General features: G+C 45.1%; 1 long non-coding RNA gene and 1 pseudogene across 1 annotated transcript; both read left to right on the top strand.

Annotated features, from left to right (window-relative positions):
• The first annotated feature begins 1483 nt into the window (after positions 1-1483).
• Positions 1484-2758, top strand: LOC123039726 (patatin-like protein 3; annotated as a pseudogene).
• Positions 2759-3050: 292 nt separating this feature from the next.
• Positions 3051-4623, top strand: LOC123042891 (uncharacterized). Its single transcript, XR_006418930.1, has 4 exons — positions 3051-3068; positions 3152-3211; positions 3511-3572; positions 4549-4623. It is a non-coding gene; the product is annotated as an uncharacterized lncRNA (long non-coding RNA).
• Positions 4624-6575: the final 1952 nt, after the last annotated feature.

Raw genomic sequence — 6575 nt, 5'->3', positions numbered from 1 at the left:
ATTTAGCAGCAGCGCGTTATAGCAAAACGCGCTGCTGAAAGGAAAATAGCATTAGCGCGTCCACCGCAAAATGCGCTACTGCTCTAATTGCCATGACCTCGCTCCCCCGCTAGTTATAGCAGTAGCGCCCTATAATGAACCGCGCTACTGCTATGGAAGTTAGCAGCAGCGCGCTTCGGAGAAAACCGCTACTGCTAAGATCAGCCCAAAAGTTTAGTCCCACCTCGCTCCGTGAACAGGGTGTTTACCACCTTAAATATGTTATTTATGAAACTATCACAACCAGCTGGTCTTCACTGAACTCTATGTGTAAAATTTGTGGCTGCAATATGAGTCCTCTCCGGTTCCTACCGGAGAGGACTCATATTGACAATTCAGATTGTACACAAAAAGATCAATTATGGCCAATGTATTTTTGCATCGACGTATTTTTGTATAGTTACACTTAGCAGTAGCGGTTTATATGCAAAGCGCTACTGCTATTCAGATTAGCTGTAGCGCGTTTTGGCAAATGCGCTACAACTATCCCTACCTTATCCCCACGCGCACGACCGACCCTCTCTCTCACTCACACTCTCACTCTCGCCCGCGTGCCGATAACCGTCGTCGTGCGTCGCCGCCGCCGCCACCTTCGTCCGTCCGCCGTCGAGGTACTCCCCTCCTTCCGTCCCTCCTCCATCCTCCTCACACATCCTCCCTCCGCCTGCGGCCGCCCCTCCCTCCTCCCTCCGCCTGCGGCCGACCCTCCTCCCTCCGCCGCCGGCAGCCCTCCTCCCACCGCCCTCGACCTCACCGCCGCCACCCGAGCCCACCCAGCACCGCCGCCTCCCGATCCCGATCCCGCCCTCGCCGCCCCTAGCTACCTCTCCATCGCCCCCACCCCCTGCCACTAGTTAGTACTAGATTTAGTAGTAGTAAATGTTAATTTAGGTTTCATAGCTAGTACTAGATGTTGCTTAGTTAGTACCAGATTTTTAGTAGTAGTACATGTTAATCTCTACTCCTAATGCAGTAGTTGGTAGTCTCCGCCGGTCAATTTTCATCCCACCACTTTCGTCCGTTTTTTTCGTAGTTTAACCTTCGTAGATTTTTTTCGCCCACTTCCGACCATCCCGTGCCAAACAAAAAAAAACATAAGCCACCATCCTTCTCTCGATCCACCCGATGCGGCCGCCCTATCTCCCTCGTCTAGCGATGCAGCATCGCCCCAATCTCCCCGCTCCGCCGCTGCAGCCCCAATCTCCCCACTCCGCAAAAAATTAGACGAATGAGGCTCCCTCCCTCCCTCGAACCCTAGCTACCCCTTGTCTCCTTGCCTCCAGCCGCACCCGCCGCCGCACCCCAATCCCCGATCTGACCCCCTCCTCATGCCCTCTCCATCCTCTTCCTCAAGACGTCACCATCGCCTCCGTTCATCTTCTCCCGCGCAGACGCCGTCGAGGCCGAGTCGTTCGACTTCCCGCTCTGGCAGGTATGCGCGGCCATGTGCGGGGCGTTCGTCTTCTCCCGCGCCGACGCCGTCGAGGCCGAGGCATTCGACTTCCCATTCTGGCAGGTCTGCCCGACCGCGTGCAGGGTGGGGCCGGCCGAGGTGGCGTCCCTCGATGGGCGCACTAGGCTGCGTGCCGCCGCGGCGGCTGGCAGGACTGGCGCCGGCGTGGCCAACCCCACTGCCGTGGCCGTCACCCACGTGCTCCACAACAAGCGCGAGTTCCCCTTCACCGCCGGCACCGGCGACCTCGTCGTGCTTTCTCTTGGCGGGAACGCCGCCGTCGGGTCAGGCGCCCGCGCGTCATCCTCCAGCCTCCTGCGCATCGCCGGCACGTGCTAGGCCGACATGGTACGTCCCGATTGCTTCTTGAGCATTCATTGCACGGACATAGTCGTATAAATTTGATTACCCATTTGGACTAAGACCGGGATTCAATGTAAATTGCCTGATTGAGTGGTGGCTAGAAGCCCTTGAATTACTTCCTGTGCAGTGCCACAAAGAGTTCTCCTCCATGTGCATGACGATTTGGTGGATGACATGGAAAGAGAGAAATAGTAGGATCTTCAACCAGAGGGCTTGTGATTTTCTAGGCACATGCAATTCGGTCACTGAAGAACTTCGAACCTGGCTGCACGCAGGCATCAAAGGAGTGAAATGGATTGAGTAGTCGACATATGAGCTACCATGTTTCTATACATCTGTAATTAGTTCTTAGTATTTTTCCTTCATTTTTGTAGTTACGCCACCTGATTACGTTCCTGCCCTGTAACCTGTGGTTTCCCTCTTAATGAATAAAAAGCAGCACCTGCTGTGGTTCGTCAAAAAATAATTGTACCATCGTCACGTACGCGGGGCTAAACAGGACTGTGGGTGTCTGTGCTTTTCAGGTGGACCAAGCCGTATCAATGGCGTTCGGAGAGAACAGAGCAACCAACTATATCCGCATCCTGGTGGAGGTGCCGATTCTGCCAGTTCCACAACGCAAGAGCCCGTGGCAACGCGGCAAACTGAAGTTGTTCGCCGGCGTCGCGCAGGGCGTCTTTGGCGTCGCAGGAAACCCTACCTTGGGGCTGGCGCAGGGCGTCTGGCGTTGTAGGAAACCCCACCGCGGGGCTGGTGCAGGGAGTGGCCGACCATCCGACCCTGCTGAAGCCGCAGGGTGTCTCTGCCAAGTCCATGGTTATCGAGTCCAAGGCCGTCTCTGTCCAGGCCTCCGTGGTAGAGGCGAACTGCACTAACATCGATGTCTGCCCTGAATCGTTGTAAGTTTACTGACCATGTGCTTCTGATTTCTAATGTATTCTTGCTGTTTGCATTTCTCTCATTCGTACCCTTGTATTACAAGTGCATCTAAAAGCTCTTGTGACGATTGAAAGTCTACCTCCAAGGGACCAAAAAAGAAAATCGGTCCTAAAAGATCGTAAGTTGATCACTAGATCCATATACACGTCTGATACCGTGCTGTGTCCATCTATTCATCGTTTCATGATCTGATCCATGGTTTCTGTATTTGCAGTTCGCCTAACACATCTACCCCCGATGATAGTGAAGTATATCAAGCTGGTGCTAAAAGAAGGTTTGTGTTTATCCTCTCTAATATATTTTTACTGTTGTTGTACTTGGTTGGTCGCTAATGCTTTTTTGATACAACGTAAGCAGGACTCTTAACCCCTTTATTCCTCATAAGGAGAGCTTGGAATCTGAAGATTTTTCTGCAAAGTAGGTTTCCCTTTGGCTCTAATTCATGATATTTGGCAACTTGCTGCTGTTGTAGTTTTATTGATAACCTGGTGATTTCAGATACCAACAAAAAATTATTTGCCTACATAGTATTACGGTTGCACAAGTCCTTGTGGATATCCTATACAGTATAAATATGAACCACCACTTGGTGGATCCCTGCCGTTTAGAGCTCTGCTCTGTTAATGCTACTTTGAGTCTAGATGGCATTAACTACAGAGAAGGGATCTAGCTAGGTTTGCAATGGCATGTGTACTATTGAATCATTTTAGTCTCAGGCTTTCCCTGCAAAACTGAAGTTCATGTCTCATGTTTGGATTAATCACGGTGTAGTCTGATGGTAATTTGTCTACTTAATGCAGTTTACGTATTCTTCCACAACTTCATTTCATGCTTTCAGAGTTAAAGTTTTGGGGATACTTTGGATGTTTTACACAAGGCATTATAATTGCTCTATATTATTCTTAATTTCATATATCATCACCTTAGACTACTCGAACTGTCGGCCATGCTTTGTGATCATGTGCGACGAGCATATTGTTCGGTGCTGCTATTTTCCATTCGCTGCTGGGTTGCTTCTACTCTCCACCAACCTGTCAAGTGGCAAAGAGTAGGTTTGACCTCAATTTCGATGCAGACATTGGATGTGATGCATGTACTTGCTAATTAAGTGATTTGGATCTTGCCCTCAATTAGCAATCTCAAAGAAGTGGGGTTTATGAATTTTATCATTTTTCAGCTTGAATGGACTGTAGCTTCGCTTAATTGACTGACAGTTGTATTTGACTGCATAACTGGATTAATTGATTTCATGGCAGATGCCGGTTTTGACCTTGGTTGATCATGCTTTGTTCCGTGTTTGACCTGCAACATATTTTCTATGCATTCGCAGAAATGGTAACTGAATAATTACTTCATACTACAGAACATCTTGCTTAATACCTGAGTCCCCGGCCCTCGTTGCTACATGTTTATCTGCCCAATAACATGAATTGATTTTTTTCACCCAAAAATGTTGAAATCAACTGATTTGCATACACAATTAAATAGTGAGCATCGCGTTTTATTAGCAAAAATTATTAGTTCATACACAATTAGAAAGTTGCATGAAGATTACATTATTTTTCTTGAACATGTTCTATTGTAAAGATAAGGTCAGAGGCATACCAACACAATGCTCTGTTTAGTGAAGTTACAAAACCCACCATCATAACTGATAATTCTGTGTTTTATTGTCTGGTGAATATTTATTCTGTTTCAATGCTGACAAATTGGCCCTTCGTTGATCGATATGGTTCCCTTTGAATGGCATGAAGGAGGAATAAGGGTTGCTTCTCACTCCCTTTTGGTCTGTGCTAGCGTGGACGGAGGGTGACCCAGGCCTGTCCGACCAAAGGTGGTCGGTGAGCCTCTTGGTCTGTGCAGGTAAAATTTCTCACTCCCTTTTATCTTTTCGTGACTTCTTCTTTTGGGGCCTCTTGAATTGGTTTGCTTGGTGCAATTGAGAAAAATAAGATGACCTGGTGAGGTGAGGAAAAAACATACAATGGGGGCATGCCAAATTGGTGGAGTTGAAGCATGTGTCCTGCTTACACCATCTTAGGAACATGGCAGAGGAAGGTGTTGATTAATTGCTAGGCAAATTAAGCATTTCATGGGAATCCTCGGTTAATCTAACATGAAGGATGGAGTGTTTCCATGGTTGTGAATTTTTCTCATAGCAAGTTGAACGTAGAGCATTTACGTGTAACATAAAGCTTCGTATAATGGATCATGTTTGCCCTGTCCAGTTACTTAACTTCTAATAACAATGGGCCTGTAAGGAAGTGCTTACCTAATAAATAAATATACTCATGCTTGATTTGCATTGTTGATTGACAATATGGTCTCTACTGAACCATTAAAAATACCTGGCTTCCTGATCTCAGACCCAAAATATGCTCTCTGTTTCTATTGTTTTTCCCAATTAATTCTACAATTACTCCTTTTATTTAGTGATGTATTCTTCATATGCTTAACTATCTCTTCTTCTTTTTTGACATTGAAGATCATTTAGAGTAATTCATTTTCATTCATCCTGAAATTCAGTGAACGAACATCAAATATATCACATTAGATGATGGGGGAAACTGTACTTGTAGTGCTTCAGTTCTGCAACAATGGACTCCCCGAAGTGCCAGCACCTTTACATGGATATTCAGGATATTTTTGAAGGTTAGAATATGAAAGTAGAACAACAAGTCCCATTACTTTGGGAAAAGTGTCCGGCCCCAAGCTGATAAAAGTGTAATTAGGATGATAATCTAGTTATTTTATGCGGACAATTCTTTGCACACTCCCAACTTGTATGTTCTTATTTCTTTCATCCCAGGGACATTACCTTCCTGAAACGAGAGGTCTATGTCTTCTGAAGAGCAAATTGTCAGAACAGTAAGTTTCTAAATCCTGCCATATTATTGCATTTATTTGACTACATGCATGCGCAAATTTTACAGTCGACAATTGCATGTACTGAAAAATTTAATGCATCCAGATCTTAAGAAGGCCAACAATTGGACCAGGAAACAAAATCATAGATATGGTATGCTTGGTCCAGACTACAACCGTTTGTTGTCTTGCTTCAGACAGTCTTTCATTGTGCTATATTTGTGAAAAGGTAATATTTTGTGTTATCTGCACACATTATCAGCTTGCCTATGCTAAATGTCCAGTAATTTTGCACGTAAAGACATATGAGAAGCAAAGGGGATAAAATGAATGCACATATAGTGTGCCTTTTCTGGCCCAATTCCATGTTTGAAGTCTTCTATATAGAATGCTCTAATCCATACTGAACTACTATTCCTGACATGACAATGGTTTCAGGGTATTTTTGAACTGATATGGAGGGACTACTTCGGATTTCTTTTCAGCAAAATATGGGAACTCCATTTTCTTGCAAGGTAAATAAGATACAATTGTATCATTCTGAATTTTTTCGCACATGTATGTTACGAAAAGGATGCACATGTGTTTTTCTTCTGTGATCTCCTGCGATGTTCAATTCTGAAAGAATTCTGCTGTGATCATTGCTAATTGTTATTTATTATCAAAACTTCAGGACATAGATTTAATTGCTAATTGTTATTCATCATATTTCCTGTTCAATCAAAGACATTTGTGATTCAGAACATCGAGAGTTTAGAGGGTTAGAGCTCAAAAGTACTAGCAGACTGCGAATATATTCAGTCAAACATATTTTATTTATTTATCTTCTTTACATGTCTGCGAGGGTAACCATAGAACTAATTTTGTTTTTCTCCATGTCGAAGTAAAACTGAGCAGGGTGTGTGTCCTGTTAAAA

The sequence above is a fragment of the Triticum aestivum genome, chromosome 2B (genome assembly GCF_018294505.1).
Source record: "Triticum aestivum cultivar Chinese Spring chromosome 2B, IWGSC CS RefSeq v2.1, whole genome shotgun sequence".
Taxonomy (NCBI): Eukaryota; Viridiplantae; Streptophyta; class Magnoliopsida; order Poales; family Poaceae; genus Triticum; species Triticum aestivum.
Note: the sequence above shows the minus strand (reverse complement) of the source record. Positions and strands in the feature narration are given on the sequence as shown.